Genomic DNA, 18,792 nt, shown 5'->3' on the forward strand with positions numbered 1-18,792 from the left:
CGAGCAACAAAGGAACGAGATGATGGACAACTTTTCCCAGATCATTTGGTGGATGCCCACCAACGACGCATCTTCATCCAGCAATCACTTTGGAGGCATCGTCCCCTTCAAGGTACAAGTGAACTTTGATATCCCTATATTAAAAGTTAAAATAGATGTAGATGTTGTAGATAAATGGTTGAATCTGTTGGAAAGTTATTTTTTGGTCCATAGTTTCTCCGATAGGGAGAATATTACTTTTGCACTACTTAAGGATTCCCCCCATGTTAAGGACTGGTGGGAAAATTACTATGAGAAAAGTTTTGATGAACACTATCTATTGGATCAGTATTACCCCATGCGGAGCTATGAGGAAAAGTAAATATAGTGGAACACACTACAATAGCAAAGGGACCAAGATGTGCATGTGTTCACAAATATTTTTCATACTCTATGCACAAAGTTGGGTATCGAATACTGTGAATGATATTTGGTGCTTAATTACCATTGTTGTATGCACAAATACATTCAGAAATAAATGGATTTCTTGGAGATCTCCTCGCTTGGTGCAACATACCGATATGCTACCAAGATTGAACACAAATTTAAACAAAATAAATGCGTAATTGGATCTACGAATCAAAAGCAAGGCAAGAGCACTGCTAAACCATAGAACAAAGGACAGCGCCAAGGTGGAGTGACTCAGGACAACCCATTGAAGCCATAAAAAAAGAATGTCACCACGAAGATGAAGAAGGACATGGGAAGGTGGTGTGAGTTCCACAAGAGCCCAACTCATAACACAAGTGAGTGTTGCAACAAGCAGTCATTTGTGGTCGAGCTGAAAGCTTCAGAGTGTGATTCATGTTCTGATTTTGGGCTAGAAGCTGACAAGGGGAAGCAGATTGTTGATGCATAACCTAATGCCACCATTTCCACAACCAAGTTCCATAAGATTGAGCCCAAAGATCCATACGAGGGGAGCGTCTCTTCCACTCACAGATGTGGGTGAAGGGTTCTCCATTGTAGTTCATTGTCAATAATGGGATCCAAAAGAACCTCATTTTAGAAAAGGTTGTGAATTCATTGGGCCTACTGACCACACCACACCTATAGTCGTACACCATCAAGTGGCTTCACCAATGACTATATCTCCACGTCAACTAGCAGAGCCACCTTCCCTATAGCATCAAGACCTTCATGGATGAGGTAATGTGTGATGTTTCTTCTCTTGAATTTTGTGATGTGTTATTAGGTCATCCATACTTGTGGAAGCAGCATGTTGTGTATGAGTTCAGTCCTCGCACTGGTATTATTACTTTGGGAAATAATTTATACAAGATCATACTGGAGGTAGTCTCGCCTACCACCATCTCTTTAATCTTTCCTAAGAAATGCAGTAAGATCATCTCCCATACCGAGAAATTTGTTTTATTTCTAATTTTCTATTAAAGAAAGGGGAAGATAGTGACCACATCCATGGCCCCCAAGAAGGGATCCGCCACGCAGCAATAGCTGGTGGATAAGGTTGTGGAAAAATACAAGGACATATTCTCTTCACCCACAAGGGTACCTCTTCACTGTTAGGTCAAGCATTGGATTGGTATAAATCTTGGAGCACCTCTACCCAATGGGCCAATATACTACCGCTCCATTCTGGAAAACGAACAAATCAAGCGGCATATCCAGGAGTTGCTGCAAAAAGGGCACATCTGGCCAAGTTCCTCACCCTATGGGAAACTAATTGTACAAAGATGGAACCTAGAGACTTTGCATTGATTATTTGGCACTAAACAAAATCACTATCAAGAACAAGTATCCAATCCCACAGATTGATGATCTTCTTGACCACCTCAAGGGAGCCAAGTATTTTGGTACGATCGACTTGAAGTTTGAATATCACCAAGTGTCAATAGAACCCGAGGATGTATGGAAGACCTTCTCCAAATCCAAGGAGATCATTTTCGAGTGGTTGGTGATGTCTTTTGGGTTAACAAATGTCCCTGCAAATTTATGAGGTTGATGGATGAAATCCTATGTCCCTTCACCAACTCGTTCATGGTTGTATATCTGGACGACATCCTCATTTTCAGCAAGAATTGGAAAGAGAACCTACTACACATTCGGCGGATCCTTCCAACCCTGCAGAAGTAAAAACTATGTGCTAACTTAGAGAAATGCACATTTGGCATGGACCCGGTCCAATATTTGGGATACATAATTTATGAACAAGGTGTGTGTGTGGATCCAGCTAAGATCCAAGTCATTCGAGATTGGCCAACCCCAACCACTCTAATAGAGCTTCACAACTTTTCATTAGGGGAATTTTGAGGTCTAAAATGGGCCTCCTAAGGAAATTATAAAATAATAGTGGAAATAATAAAATAATATTAGATTTTTTTATAGATGAGGAATGACCTGTTCTAGATTTCTGTGAACCCAACGTTTCGGACTACCAAGTGAGTTCATCATCAGGGAATGCATCAATAGATGCATCCCCTGATGATGGACTCACTTGGTAGTTCGAAACGTTGGGTGCACAGAACTCTATAACAGGTCATTCCTCATCTATAAAACGATCCTCACCTTTATGGATTCATTATTTAACAATATTAGATTACATCATCAAATTTTAGAGGAAAAAAATAAAAAACTATTTTTCAACTTGTATTTTCAACTTATCTCCCTATGGGTTTACTCGAATTTCGAGACGAAACACTCGTTGGATGAAAGAATTGATTGCTCATCCAAGGACTACCCATTTTACATACTTTCAATGGACCCTTTTACATGAAAATGAGAAATACATTAAAAATGTGATTGCAATCACGTTTTTCCATGTATTCTGCATATTTCATGTAGCAGGGTCCATCAAAAGTATACAACATGGGTACTCCTTGGATGAGAAATTAAATTTTTCATCCAACAAGTACTCCTGCTCAAAATTTGAGTAAAAAATTAGGGAGATAAGTTGAAAATATGAGTTGAAGAAGTAGTTTTATTATTTTATTATTTTTTAATCTTTTTACTTTTGTACTCCAAAAATGGTGAATCATACCCCATGGTTGACATCATCATCTTGAATCCTATTTGTTCTTATAAATTTTATTTTGGTTGTACATTTTTCTTAGGAGGCCCATTTTAGACCTCAAAATTCCCCTATTGTGGGCCTTGTCAATATTTATCGGAGTTTCGTGTTGGGATTCTCTCATATCAACTGGCCTCTAGGTCAGGTTACCAAGGGTGGAGCGAAAGAAAAAAAAACTGGTCTGAGTCCCAATAGAGGGTGTTCATTGAGTTGAAGCACCACCTCTGCTCTGTACCTGTACTCACATTACCAAACCTACGACAACAATTTGAAATTGAGGCAGAAGCCTCTAACTATAATATTGGTGCATTTCTCACTCAACAGGGGCACCTAGTGGCCTATCACAATGAAACACTTTCCAATACAATTCAAAAATACCCCACCTAAGATAAAGAGATGTATTCCATCGTGCAGGCGGACAATGCAAACATTAAATTATGGGGAAGGAGATGGCCATACACATAGATCATTGACCTCTTCAATTTATCCAGAAACAAGGGAATTTTCATAATGAGCGGCATCAGAAGTGGTCTACATATTTGCAACAATTCCACTTTAACATTAAATACAATACGAGAAGTGCCAATCTTGTTGCATATTGCCTCAGTTGGCCCCCAATTGCATCATTGGCTACTGTTCTCAACTCTTGTGGCCATGAGACCTCCATATGGCTACAATTATACAAAAATCACCCATAGTTCACCACCACATACCAGATGCTAGTGGATGGCAAGCAAGTTCCAAATTTATACCTCCATGATGCATTATTATGCTACCTGGGCCACCTTTGTGTTCCTTAAAATGAGTGTACCAAGCTGATTTTGGAGGAACACTATAGTTAAGTCACTGGACACTTTAGTGTGGAGAAAATTGTGGTCATAATACAAAAATACTTTTATTGGCCAAAACTCTGACAAGATATGAAAGGGAAGAACCTCCCGAGCAGAACAACACCAAACCATCAGATCCAGGTAATACTTCAAATCCGAACCCATGCAATATCTCATCCCCCTCATATGCTGATATAATCAAACAAAAGAAGAAGAATGTTGAAAAGGAGGGCTCATCGGATGAAGAGACCCTAGAAAGGACATCAAAGCGAGCTGGAAGGAAATCAAACAGAGAAACTGGGAAGCCAAGCCACCATAGAAATGACTCTCGGAAGGAACACCAGACCAATGGTCCGTAAGGGAGGTGGACCTACCCCAACAACTCATAAATGATGCAACTGGTCTCTTGGAACTGCAGGGGTCTGGGGAATCCCACTAAGGCAGAGGCTATCAGAGATTTATTGAAGATGGAAACCACAGACATACTCATGCTCCAAGAGACAAAAATAGAAGGGGAAACCCTTCTTAACACAAGCAATACAAGATGGAAATTTGATTCAGGAAAGGTAGTTAGCGCAAGAGGTTCGGTGGGATGAATAGGCACATTCTGGTCCAAAAAATTCTTCTCCTTAGAAAGCTCCCATGTGACCCAGCATTGGATATATGCAAAATTGTGCCACATAGCAAGTAATTTTAAGCTAGCACTGTTTAATTTGTATGTACCTGTGCATTATGATGAGAAGAAAGATTGCTGGAAAACTCTCTTGGACTATTTGGAACTACACAATCCTTTGGATATAGTCATAGGAGGAGATCTGAATATAATCTTAGACCCCAAAGAAAAGAGAGGAGGGACCAATCTGAGAGACCCCTTCCTCGCTACAGTGGAAAACCTCATCCAACAATGGGACTCAGTAGATTTCAAACTAGTAAAAGGAGAATACACCTGGACTAATAATAGAACAGGGGAACACCACAACTCAGCAAGGCTGGACAGATTTCTCACCAGCAGTTCTATTATGCTGAATAAAAGAATTTGTTTCTCTAAGATTCTTCTGAAATTAACCTCAGATCATAAACCAATCTTATTATGTTTAAAGGAAGAAGAAGACCTCGGCCCCCTTCCATTTCGTTTCAGTCTTCTTTGGGCAGAAAGGGAAGGGTTCCATGAAATGGTTCAAACTGCATGGAGAATATAAGTTTCAGGTTACCCAAGTTACGTTTGGAACAAAAAATGAAAAACACAAAGAAGGCATTAAAAGAATGGATAAATAAAGTCACAGTCACTCCCACTAGCCAGAGAAAAGATGCAATCAACCAGTTGGAAGATCTCCAAGTGGAAATGGAAGAGGAAGACATCTCATCCATGGATCTAGATAATGAAAAAATTGCACAAAGGAAAACATACAACTCTTTTAGAATCGAGGAAGAATATTGGCACATCAAGTCACGCAGCTTGTGGCTCAAAGCTGGGGACAGAAACACTAATTATTTTCACAGACAATACAGGGCTCGTCTGTCGCAAAACCACATTGCAGAAATCATCACAACTAGGGGTCAGGTATGCAGAGGATTTGATCAAATCAAGGAAGCCGCTATGAACCACTTCCAAAACCTACTCAGTGCAGATAAGGACGGGAGTGAGGAGGATATTTCAGAATTCCTCACAAATATTCCGCAGCTAGTCAGCGCAGATGACAATAACACTCTTTTGAGCCCTGTCACAAAGGAGGAGATTGCAAACATTGTCTGGTCCATGGAGCCAGATAAAGCACTTGGGCCTGATGGTTTTTCAATCCACTTCTATAGAAAATTTTGGGACCTAATTAAAACTGATCTCATCAGAATGGTTCACGGTTTCATGAGGAAGGCAAATATTGGAGGAGGCATAAATTCTACCTTCCTTGCCCTAATTCCAAAGGAAGCAAGCCCAAGCTCTTTTGACAGATACAGGCCAATCTCCCTGTGTAACTCATCCTATAAGATCGTGTCCAATCTATTGGCGAATAGAATCAAACCCCTTTTGCAAAAATTAATATCTCCTACCCAAGGGGGATTTGTGAAAGGAAGACACATTCTGGACAATGTCATTCAAGTCTAGGAAGCTCTACACTCCAGCCACTCACGCAAAGAAAAAGGTATGCTCATAAAACTTGATATGTGTAATGCATTTGATAGAGTTAATCGTTCCTATTTGTACAGGGTACTTTCATCATTTGGCTTCAGTCAGGACTTCATTAATCTTATCAAGGCATGCCTAGAGAAGATTTGGATTGTGCCCATGATAAACGGTAGACCTGCTAACTTATTTTTAGCCACCAGGGGCTTGAGACAGGGTTTCCCCCTCTCACCATTTTTCTACATACTGATGGCATATTCCTTGAGTAGAAAACTGACTTTGGAAAAACAAAAGGGGTGTCTACCAGGGATCAAAATTGTGAAAGGTATAGACCCGGTGAATCATGCACTTTTCGCCGACGATTCACTATTGCTTGGAGGGGCCTCTCTAAGAATAGCTAAATCCTTCAAAATCATTCTTCAGAAATATTGCAGCATCTCGGGAGCACTGGTAAGTGAGAGGAAAAGTGTTGTGTATAGGTGGAACACAGAGCAGCACAAGATTGAGACAATTGTAAATGAGTTGGGGTACACAGGGCATGCAGATTGGGAAAAAATAAAATAGTTGGGCCTTCCGATAACACTGGGATCCAACAGAAATAAACTATGGGAGGAAGTTATCTCGACATTCAAAAGGAAGATCACTACGTGGGGAGGCTTTTGGCTAACCTCAGGGGGAAAATTGACGCTCATCAAATCAGTCCTATCTGCTCTCCCCACATTCCAAGCGTCTCTCATGCTGGCTCCAAAACTAATCTCAGATCAAATTTTTATACTCATGCGCAATTTCTTATGGAACAGTGGGAGAGGAAACGCAAATAGATTTCATTTAGTAAGCTGGGATATGGTGAAACGCCCGTTGGAAGAAGGTGGACTTCAAATCCGCGACCCAGTCCACACAAATTTAGCTCTAGGCTGTAAGCTGTTATGGCAACTCCACGCAGAGCCTTCTCATCCAGTCAGTCAGATTTTCAAACTGAAATACCTGAAAAATCAGTCATTAAAAACATACAATACGGAGAAATCCCCAAAAGGAATGCAGGTCTGGAAACTATGTAACAGAAGCATCAATTTTTTCAGATCCCACTTGTATTGAATCCCCGGTAATGGTAAAAATACAAAGCTTTGGAGAGACAGTGTTATGGGACATCGCCCTCTAGCAGAAAACCACGAGATAACAGAGGTAAGAGTCTGGCTACAGTCTAAAGGTATAAGGAAAATAGAGGATATCTCCAGCTGAGATAGAAAAGGAAACTGGAAATGTTGGACTTTCCCCAGAATCCCAGAACATTTAAACACTCAGTTAGAGTCTCTTCTAGCCGCAATCTCTGATTTTGCCCTAGTTCAAAAAGAAGATGAAGATGTTTGGAGCTGGGGTAAGATCGGGGAATACACATCTAGCCAAGGATATTATCAAATGCAGAGCAAAAAGGATTCGCCACACCCGGAATCTGTGTGGAAGCAGATTTGGGACAGCTTCGGAATTCCCAAAATCAACTTCTTTTTCTGGACATTGTTCCACAACAAAATTTTGACAGGTGTTAATTTGTGAAAAAGGAACATAGTTGGACCACATAAATGCGTCCTCTACAAAAGAGACTAGGAAACAACAAATCATCTATTTTTAGCTTGCGAATTTGCAAAGGTGGTATGGTCTTGTACATTCCTCTTACTACTCCCAGCCAGCCCTTGTAATCCATCTCCATGGACTGTCGATCATCCCTTATACCAAACATGGTAATGACTATGTATTTGAGCTCGTGGGCATATTTTCTAAGATGGTCATATTGGCGACTTCCAAGAAGAGTATCACAGCAGAGGACACTGCCAAACTCTTCTTTGAATGAGTATGGGTACATTTTGGAATCCCGCAGACCATTATATTAGATCAGAATAGAAAGTTTCTGACCACATTTTTGTCGAGATTCTGGACATTATTGGACACTAAGCTCACCAAGTCGACTACATTCCATCCCCAGACTGATGGTGAGACAAAGGTCGTTAATAGGATGATAGTGCACATACTACTCATATACAACTCCAAGCATCCATGAAACTGGGATGAGAGTCGTCCTTATGTGAAACATAATTATAACGTAGCTCTCCATAGCTTGACTGGTTGCAGTTCCTTTTAAGTGGGTTTGGGTTTTCAATCATTATGCCTGATTCCTGTTGTCATGCCTAATACAACTACATAGACAGAATCCACACATGTACAGCTCGAAGCTGGTAAAGAAACTTGGTTTATTGAATGCATCCAACACATCTGCCAAAAGGTGCATGACATATTGGATAAGTCAAATTCTATGTACAAGCAGCAACATGATCAACATCGAGTGCCACACAAGTTTCACGTGGGCAACAAAGTTTGGTTGCATTTGCAGAAAGAATAACTTACTAGAGCCCATCAAAATCTCAGACCACTCTAGTATGGGCCTTAAACCATCACCAAGGTTATGGGAGACAATTCTTTTGAGCTCAGCATTCCTAGTGTTCAATGCAGACTACCTTCGACCATACTTTCCATCATTATTATACACATCAGACATCACAGAACAACTAACACCAATAGATATAAACCCAAATTGCATGGAATAGGCCACAACTGATCAGATCATGTACACACAGATCAAGAACACTTTCCAGCAGAAAGCTCCATTTGTATCAAGTTGTTAAAGTTGGCCAACTCCTGCACCAAGGCAAGTGGCTCACTAGGGACAAAGTTCAATAGAAGTTTCCCCATCTCATGGAGGCACTCAACACAATGGGGACCATTGCTTCCTAAGGTTGGAGAACTTATCCAAGTGGACATTGGTGGCCACCCACCTATTCCACTTGGACCCCACCATCGTTTCTTTCGGTTTCCTTAATTATAGCACAATTTACTATTTTTCACAGTTTTTAGGTCTTGAACTTCCAAAACCATTTTGAGGCCCTAAACAACATAGTTTTGGGAAAATGGGTAAATCCATAGCCTATGGGAATGGTTTTTAGTCGAAATTTGTATTCATCATATAGGTATTTCTAACTAGGTATCATATGCGTCAAACGGAGATCGTATAACAAAGTTACGACCCCGGGAAGTTGATGTACCAATTTTCCCCAATGGGGCCCACAAACTTTTGACGCTTCATCTCCTAGGATAGGTTTTTGGATGTTTAGGGTTCTCCATAGTTTAAAAATAATAAATAGGCCTTTGAGCCTCATTGTAACACAGTTCAGAAGGCATGTAGCCGCTACATCCCTTCTCAAAGATAAGCTACCATCACCTGAGCTAGTTTGTTTCCATTTTGCATGTAAACAATTTTCAGTACTTTGTTATTGATGAATTGAAGTTATGTTTTCGCTATATCTTTGTGTTTCTATTTATATTTGTATTTCATTTAATTACTTCATAAAATTGGATCATAATTCCTATCAAGTATACCCCCATACATGCACATTTATTTAATGGTGAATGTCGAAAATCCAAAACTTTATGATCCATCCATGCTAGATCGGGAACAAAAGAAGGTCCTACCTTCCATAGAGGATTTAGCTCCATATGTTGAAGTAGAGTTGAAAGGGGATATAATTTTGTATAAGAGGTCCACAACTAAAATACAGGGGCAACATGACCTTTAGAAAGTTGGGTCGAAACGATAACTTCTAAGAAAAGCCAAAAGGTACTCTATGAAGAAGGTAGAGGAAAAATTTTCTCACGTCATCCAATAAAATATTTTGGAGAGAAAAATCCTCCCAAAATGGGGAATTATGACCCAGATTGGACCATTATATTGTTTGTCATCCATATTGATGCTTTCAAGGTAGAAAAATCAGAGAAATTAGCTTATAGGAGTAGTTTTAGTGACAGGGCCCAATTTGGAGATTTGGTTTTAGAAACCTTCTAGGGTCATTTTGAGGCTTTAAATGACATTTCTTAGGGGTAAAATTTTCTACTTGAGTGTCACACCACCTAAATATTTTATACTCACAAAAACCCTTTCAAATGGTCTAGAAAATATGTCAATAAAAGTTCAAATGCTAAATTTATGCCTCTCGAAAGTTGACCTATCACAATTGACAACCATAATTCAAGGATGCCACATCAACCCCCACTACTCATGGAAAATGGGATATCCACGTGGGTATTATGAAAAATACTCTAGAAGTATTGGATTATAACTCATTTTGAGGGTTAAATGGGTCAAATCTAACCCCTATTTTGATAACAATTTGCATTATAATCGGGTCACTGGGAGGAAAAAAAATTCCATTCTATTTGCTTGCTTTTTTTGCATAGTAGAGCATAGTAGCTAAGTTTGAATAGAAAGTGAGAGCATAACATAGTGGGTATGTGTTTTTCAGCGACCCGTGAGACACAAGTCTTAGGGAATTCTATAGTGTGCCTTCTCCTTTATATCTTCATCATTTCCATTCCAAACAAAAGAGAGCAGAGCAGCCTCACCTTTTGGTTGGGTTTTCTCCCAAAAGGGTTTGATCCCAGATATTATCATGGTGTTCATGGTGTTTGGTGTGTGTTTGTATTTTATTTTTTCTACATTTTTCATTTTATCTATTGCATGCATAAGTAGAAAATTAGTAATTGATAAATCCATAAATCTAAGAAAATTAACCTTCATAGTATAGATTTCAAATTTTCAATCATTTTTTTATCAGATCTATTGTGAAGAATTTTCCAATGAAATATTCATTGTAGTTTATATATGAGTATATATCTATATCAATATTAAGCATTCTTCACTACAAAGTGTTCAAACTTCAAATTTAGATGAACTATGATCTCATCAATCTTGTGAAGTATAGATATCATCATGGACTTCTTCAGAATATTGCAATAACAAATTTACACCAAATATAATTCAGATAATATTCACACTTAATAGAACGCATACTGATTATTTCAACTCAACTCTCTGTTATATGTAAATTATATCATTTATGCATCAACCATCATCCAACAAACTTTCAACATTTATTTGAGAATTTTAGGTGCACTTTGAAACAAGCAAGTAGTATAGATATCATCATGACCTTCTCCGGAATATTGCAATAAAAAATTTACACCAAATATAATTCAGATAATTCACACTTAATAGAACTCATACTGATAATTTCAACTCAACTCTTTGTTATATGTAAATTATATAATTTATGCATCAACCATCATCCAACAAACTTTCAACAATTATTTGATAATTTTAGGTGCACTTTGAAACAAGCAAGCAGTATAGATATCATCATGGCCTTCTCCAGAATATTGCAATAAAAAATTTACACCAAATATAATTCAGTTAAAATTCACACTTAATAGAACTCATACTGATAATTTCAGCTCAACTCTCTGTTATATGTAAATTATATAATTTATGAATCAACCATCATCCAACAAACTTTCAACAATTATTTGAGAATTTTAGGTGCACTTTGAAACAAGCAAGCAGTATTTGGATTGAGACCCAATTCAACTACCATTTGGATAAATATTGATGGAAGCAAGGAAATATAAGTGAAATCTATGGATTTTGATAATTAACATTCAAAAATATCAGTTTAGAAATGTCACATCTGTGTGTGCTCTCTTGGCTTTAGATGGAATTTTACATTAATGGGTTCTCGAGTTTCTGCCTTTTCTTTGGAATGATAAATGATGTTCTTAATAGCTACATGTTCTATTTCCCTCGAGACCTTTGTGATTTCACTTGGAGATTGCATGCGACTCCATCCAATAGAAATGGTAGAAACATAGTGACATTTTGAGATTAATGTTAAAAGGTTATATAATTGGCCAGAAGTCTTATTCAGTATTCTTATGTTGCACACGGGCTTTATAGAAATGGATGGTAGTCATATCAATGGAAATTTTTTTATTCAAACCAATTAATTGAAGATAAGATATTGTATCAATGTTTATATTTCCAATAGTATTGTAAGATTTGTCATAATGTTTCATGTATAAAAATACTCTTGCATGGAATTTACACATAAAGAAGAGGCCATATTTAATATCCCCTTAGAATTTTAAATAATGCTAGAAATCTATAATTATATAGAGGTTTATCCTTATGTATATCCTTTGTTTAGTTTAAATAATTACGACCAAGAGTTGTTTAAGAATGGTAGTTAGATATGCAAGAAGGTTGTAAACCAATTAATATCTAATTGTTCTTCAATTGTTTGCATGTTGAAACATCTACAAAAACAAACTAAAGCAATATTATATGGTCACTAGATATATATCTCTCTTGTGCCACAGATTTTGTTGTAGGCTATTGGGACTTCAATGTTTAACCAAATGTTTGGAATGTTCAATGTGTATGCAATTTGATGCTAGGATTAATTAGACAATGTTTTAAAACTCTAGGAACTAGTCAAGGATTGCAAGGAAACAATGTATAGTGGAATCTCTAAATATAATTGATTTTCTTTCAAATGGAAGTCAACTGAAACAATATTTTTATGGAGTTTAAATTAACATTGAATAATATTTTACAATCATGGCATCATTATTGAACTACCTCTGACAAATATGTTGTAAATTGAAAGTAAGTTTCTTGCTTGATAGCCCAAGGGTTTAGCACAACCGCTTGGCACCAATGTTGTTGGGGATTGTCTAGTTCCATGCCAATAGGTTCCCAATTCAAATTCCCCTAGGTAAGGCTCACTCGTATACAAAGATAGGTTTACTAGGGATACTATCCAAAAATATGGGAAAGCGTCCCTTGGGTTTCCCCACAAGGATTTCCTTGGAAAAAAAGGTTATTTTCCTGAACACTGATTTACCATGCTAATAATATTCTTTGACAATTTTTTTTCATTATTTTATAGTTTTTGTTTCCTGCAGTAGGTTATGTACTAAAAGATTGACCTCAACATGTACATCCATGCACTTCTTCTTGAAAATCACTTCTTTTAAAACACCCATTAATATTGAGCAAGAGAAATTGATTGTAGACCTAATACACATCAAGTTTACCATTATTCAGTACAGAAACAGTTCCTATCAAATTTATTATTCTTAGGTTTGAACCAAATCCTACTAAATTTAGCATTCCTAGTTTTGAACCAATTCCATTTAATAAATAACAATGCCCAATCCATAAACTTACATAATCAATTTGGCATGACCAATATGACCAAATGGTGGTTGTTGACAAACTTTCCAAATATGCTCATTTTTGTGCTCTCCTACACCCATTTACCCCAATATTAGTGTCTCAGGTTTTCATGGACCAAATTTTCAAACTCCACGGAATGCCAACTTGCATGGTGTCTAATCGAGACCCTACTTTCACTAGCAATTTTTGGTAGGGAATTTTCAAGCTATAGGGAACTCACCTCCAAATGATTATAACTTATCATCCCCAAACTAATGGTCAAACATAATTTGTCAAAAAATGTTTGGAGACCTATTTATGGTGTTTCACCTCAGACAAGCAACATCAATGTGTAAAATGGTTTCCTTTAGTTGAATGGTGGTATAATACTAACCATCATAAAACCACCAAGATGATTCCCTATGAGGCAGTGTATCGCCAAATACAACCTTCACTGGCTTCTTATATCCTCAAATCTTCCAAAGTACAGTCATTTGATCAACGCCTGCAGAACCATGTAACCATGATCACTCATTTCAAAGATAGTCTACATCAAGCTTAGAATCAGATGAAGCAATAGGCTGACCAACATGTTCAGAGAGGTCATTTCAAGTAAGTGACCAAGTGTTCTTGCAACTCCAACCTTATAAGCATACCTATCTCAAAGAAAAGGGCTACCAGAAACTATCCCAAAAATTCTATTGGACTTATCAGGTACTTCAGCATATAGGAGCAGTCACTCACAAACTGGCCCTACCAACTACAAAAAGCCACCCAATCTTCCATATATCCTACCTCAAGAGAGTTGTGGGGAATAATTGCAAGGTTCAAACCAGTCTTCTGAAGTTGGATGAGGACGTTTCACTATGTCTCTGACCTAAACAGGTCCTTGATACTCGATAAATACATCTTCACGGCCGCACGATCAAGGAAACCCTAATCAAGTGGACATTCACCTCTCCAAAAGATGTGACATGGGAACCAACCAATATTCTTTAGTAGCTTCTGCAACTTCATCCTTGAGGACAAGGTTGATTTTGATGGGGGATGGCATGTCAGGGTCCAACCCTAACTCAGAGTCATTATGGGGGAGGGCATGTTAGGCTGATTTTGATTTGGATGGGGGAGGGCATGTCAGAGTCATTGTTAGTTAATTGAGTCAATAAAGCTCGTAAGCGATTATCCACATTAATAATAATTGTAAGTGGTTGAACCACATTATAGAAAAGGGACCAAATTTAGTTATAAATGGGACATAGTCAATAAATAAAGTGGTTAACCCATGTTATGAAAGGTACCACTATTAGTTCGGGTTTCAGATGTGATAAAGCTATAAATAGTCTTAGATAACAATGGAAGAAATATCAAGTCTTATTCTAATTGAGCTCTACTTTGTTGGAGGTTTCCACCCAAAGAGTAAAATGAACATTGTATTCTGCTTTTGAATAATAAAATATCTTTGTAGTTTGTCTCATTTCAAGCAATATTTCTATGTTTCAGGACATACTGTTTTGCATTTCTAGTATTCTTGTTTTCTCACAGGTCAAGTGCATAAAAACTAACTGTGCTCCCAAATGTGAGTAATTTTTTAGGTGGAGTCTCAATTGCACTCTATCTATATCTACAAAGATCTTATCCTTATTTCCCAAATTCTTTGAGGCATTTGGATATTTGGCAGTCCACTCCTGCATCTGGTCAACTGCTCTGGTTACTATCTTTAGGAGTTTCATCACTTCCTGTGCATTCTTATGAATGCCAATGAGAGGAGTCATGACCTATTGTATAAATATCATGTCATTTTATAGTCATTCCATGGTATCCTCCATTGGTCCCAATTCATCTAGCATGGTTGATTTCCATTTTGTGGTATTGGAGTTCTATGATAACAACTATTGGTTCTCCATTGCAAGATGATCTACCTATTTCTTCGCCGTAACAATTTCTCTTCTCAGTCTGGCATTATCATTTAGAAAATATTCTAATTTATCATGTGGCAATGTAGAGAATGCAACAATCACTGCCATAACTTCCCTCAGATTTATTCTAGTGTTGGAGGTGATCATCTTTTCTATTGCTACAGAGATTGGGTTCTGAGGATCATTACGAAAGTATCTATGCCTTTGCTACACGTTCCTCTTCTTTAGCTAATCAAATGTTACACAACAAATATCTGTGAATCTATTTGCAGATGTGTTATAGCACCATTTACCACTCCTGGTAGATTTGATGCTCTAATTATGCCCTAGGGCAACCCTTCCTTCTAGACTTGGTCCAAAATTTAAATAGCAATGTTTTATTCCCTATACGCTACTTTGCCCTATGATAAAAGCGTGTACACCTAGGTCAACATATACCCAACCTGTGTACATATGTTAAAACACTTTAAAAAATTAAAGTTCCTCAATTTCGGGTGGAGTTCATGGGCTTTACCTATTACTTACTTCCTATTGCCTGTGGCCCAATTGTTTCCCAACTGAAAAAACTAATTTGGAGAAGTATAAATAAACCTCCATGGGAAGGCCTTAAGGGAGAAGATATGAGATATTGATACTATAGTGAGATTATCCCTGATCGAGTCTGACGAAATCCCTATGCCTCCTGCACTCCCCAAAGCTTCAGGAAACCCTTGTTTCCTTGTTGGAGATATCCTTCATCTTTCTTGAGATATCCTTGTATTGGTGATGGAGGAAGATTGCTGAGGCCGGGAAAGGACGGATCCAGAGGACGGTTCCACTTGGAGCTGGAGAAGGACTCAGGTCATATTTCTCCACTTTACTTGTAGCTAACTTCAATAAATGAATGTTGTTCTGTTTCCGATATTAAATGTGTTTATGCATCTATTTATATTGTAATTCGTTTATGAATATTACATTGATGCATAATTGTTCATTCATTTATATGATTTAAAGTTAATATCATGAACATTCTTTATGTTTCTATTGTTGTATATGTTTCATTCAAATCATTTTCAAGTTTTGAAGACATCAATAGAAGTTGAGGGTTTGCACCCTGCGGGATCTACTCAAACATAGGACTTCCAGGTAAGGACACTCTTACAAAGTTCAGTGGAATAATCATTTAGGTTGATTGCCTTAGCATTTCTTGTTGTGGTTTTCCCTTCGCTTTGTTGGGGTTCTCAACCCAAGACCCTAGGGTGTTATCACCCACAACAGAATTGGTGACTCTGTTGGGAATAACATTCTTGTTATTCCTGGTTTGGGTTGTTTGTTCTCAATCAGGGTTCAATTTATTGATTTCCCACTTTACAATGTTGTTTGATCCATTAGTGTCCCAGGCATCAAGTTTGATCTTCTTGATCAAACTTTCATTTTTGTTTTTTCCTAATTGAGCTTTGTATACGTTGTTTTCTTGGGTTACAGTCATGTATACAGGTAGGTTTCTTCAAGCAGACTCGTGTATATGCGAGTTTCTTGTATTTGAAATGTGTGTGCATGCTTCTGTGTCTTTACATAGTTGCGTATGCAATTTTTTGAATTGTTTTTTCAAATCTTTTTGCCTGGTTAGGTCTACTGCCTAGTGATTTATGTTGTTGTATAGTCATCTGTTATCTGGAGAACTCAGTTTTCCTGCAAGTTTTCCTTTTCAAAATCTCCTTCTCACTGAAAAGTCTTGATTGGCCAAGGATTGCTTCTTAAGAAAGTTCATAGTTTGTGTCTTGGCTCCAAGGCTTCACTTTGAAGTTCTTAGATGTTCTAGTTTTCTATAACAAGAAATTGATTTCGATTTCGTTTTCAGCCCAGATTTCAAGTTCCCTTGCTTTTCTTGTTTGGTGGCCTTGTTGCTTTTCGTGCTTCTTTGAGATTCTTTTTGGAAAGTTTGAAAGTATTTCTTTCTTGACATTTTATCAGTTTTTTGAAATATTTTGCTACTTTTTGGATCAGTTAGTGCAAGTTTGTAGTCTTTCCTATTTCAAGTTTTAGTTATTTATGAGTTTTATGACTTGTGAGATTTAAAGACTCCTTGAACTTATTTCTTGATCTTTCGAATTTTATTAGTACTTTTGTGACCTCAAAAAGTTGATTTTGTTTTCTTAAAAGAAAAAACACAAAAACGTTGCTTTTGTTTTTCTTTTCCCAATCTTTTGGTTATGTTTTTTTTTTTTGAGAAGCGAATTGTGATAATTAGCATTTTGTTCTACTTGCTTTGGAGAGAGCTTTGTTTTTAATTTTTCCTTCTTCATTTTCAAGTTGGCTTATTGTCTCTATAAAGAACCACATTTACTTATGAGTGTTGTTTAGGATTTGTTGGGGCCTTCGTTTAATTTTGAAAAGGTTTTGGCCAATTTTGGTTGACCAAAGGATGAGAAGGAAGCAGGTGGCAACAATGATTAGCTTGCGGAAGAGTCAACTAGCAAGGAAAGAACAGGAAGTTGTGCAAGAGTTGTGGCAAGGGGGTAGTGGAAGACAAAGGCAGCTGAGTGGGCGGGAAGGTGAAAGAGCAGCTGAGCGGGAACTGTCAGTTTAGGCAGCAGAAAAGAATATAAAAGTAGAGGGCCAGAAAAGAAGAGAGGTTGGCTGGTGAATGAGATAGCAGGCAAGGCTGTTGGAGCTAGCAGAAGAGTTTTGGTTGTGGTAGATGGGTAGCAGGACGCAGGAATCCCTGTGAACGGGGCCCTTGAGACTGAGACCAACCTCATGGATCTGATCCAGGTATTCCTTGTAGGTTCTTGTGGCGGATGCTAAATACATGTTGTACTATTTTATTGTTAAGTTAATAGAAAGACAGTTAGACTAGTTGCAAATCATGATGTGTATGGATCCCTTGGTATGATGAGTTTCTAAAAAATTTAAATGTTTTACCAAATGCATGTATTTAGTAGTTCTTATGTAATCGGTATTATTCTTTATCACTGTTTCACATGTAATGGGTATTCTTTTGTTATTGGCTGATACCTCAGTTGGTGTTCCCTTGACCCCATGCTGGACCTTTCTTACTTCTAGTTGCAGCACGCCTCGGGTGAGACTCCATACCCTTTGGATAAGGTGAAAATGCGAGCGTTGTCCTAGACTACACCGTACCATTGTTGGCCCTCTATGCCCGAACCTAGGGTCTTTTCTCCCTGATGACTCTTTTAGGCCAACAAATGGTTCCGTTGCCAAGACCTGAAGTTATGAGAACTGGTTTAGAACATGGTGTCGAGGATATTCAAGATAGAAGTCAGGGATTGGTGGAATCATAAAGTAGATCAGTTTGTAGCAAAGAAAGTTGTCAGTAGAAATCAACCAATCAGAAAGGTAAGTGAGGGAATTTTATATGCCGATGGTACCAATGATTATTATGATATGTTCTAGTGCAAGTTCCCCGAAGACCTGTACAATTGGTTAAGAAGGTTGAAGGGGTAGAACCAGTCGAGGGGATCGACGACAACTCACCGCAACTAGCCTCCGTCTGATATCACACTGCTCCAACAATTGGACAACGATCTGACTAGAGCAGTCGATTTTTGGGTAAATATTACGGTGGAAGGATATATAGTTGAATTTTTTGCAGAGAGTTATCATTCTTTCTCAAAGGTGGAAGCTGTATTCGGCTCCGGATTAAGAGGGAGGTTGATGAAGGAAGTCTCAATGTGGATTAAGATGTTTATGGTAGAATAAGGATTACTGCCCTTGCCTACCATAGGGATGGCAGCGTAATACCCTAGTACCAGGGGGAGGAC

The sequence above is a fragment of the Pinus tabuliformis genome, chromosome Q (genome assembly GCF_031772625.1).
Source record: "Pinus tabuliformis cultivar Carrire ecotype Pingquan chromosome Q, CPIR1, whole genome shotgun sequence".
Classification (NCBI taxonomy): Eukaryota; Viridiplantae; Streptophyta; class Pinopsida; order Pinales; family Pinaceae; genus Pinus; species Pinus tabuliformis.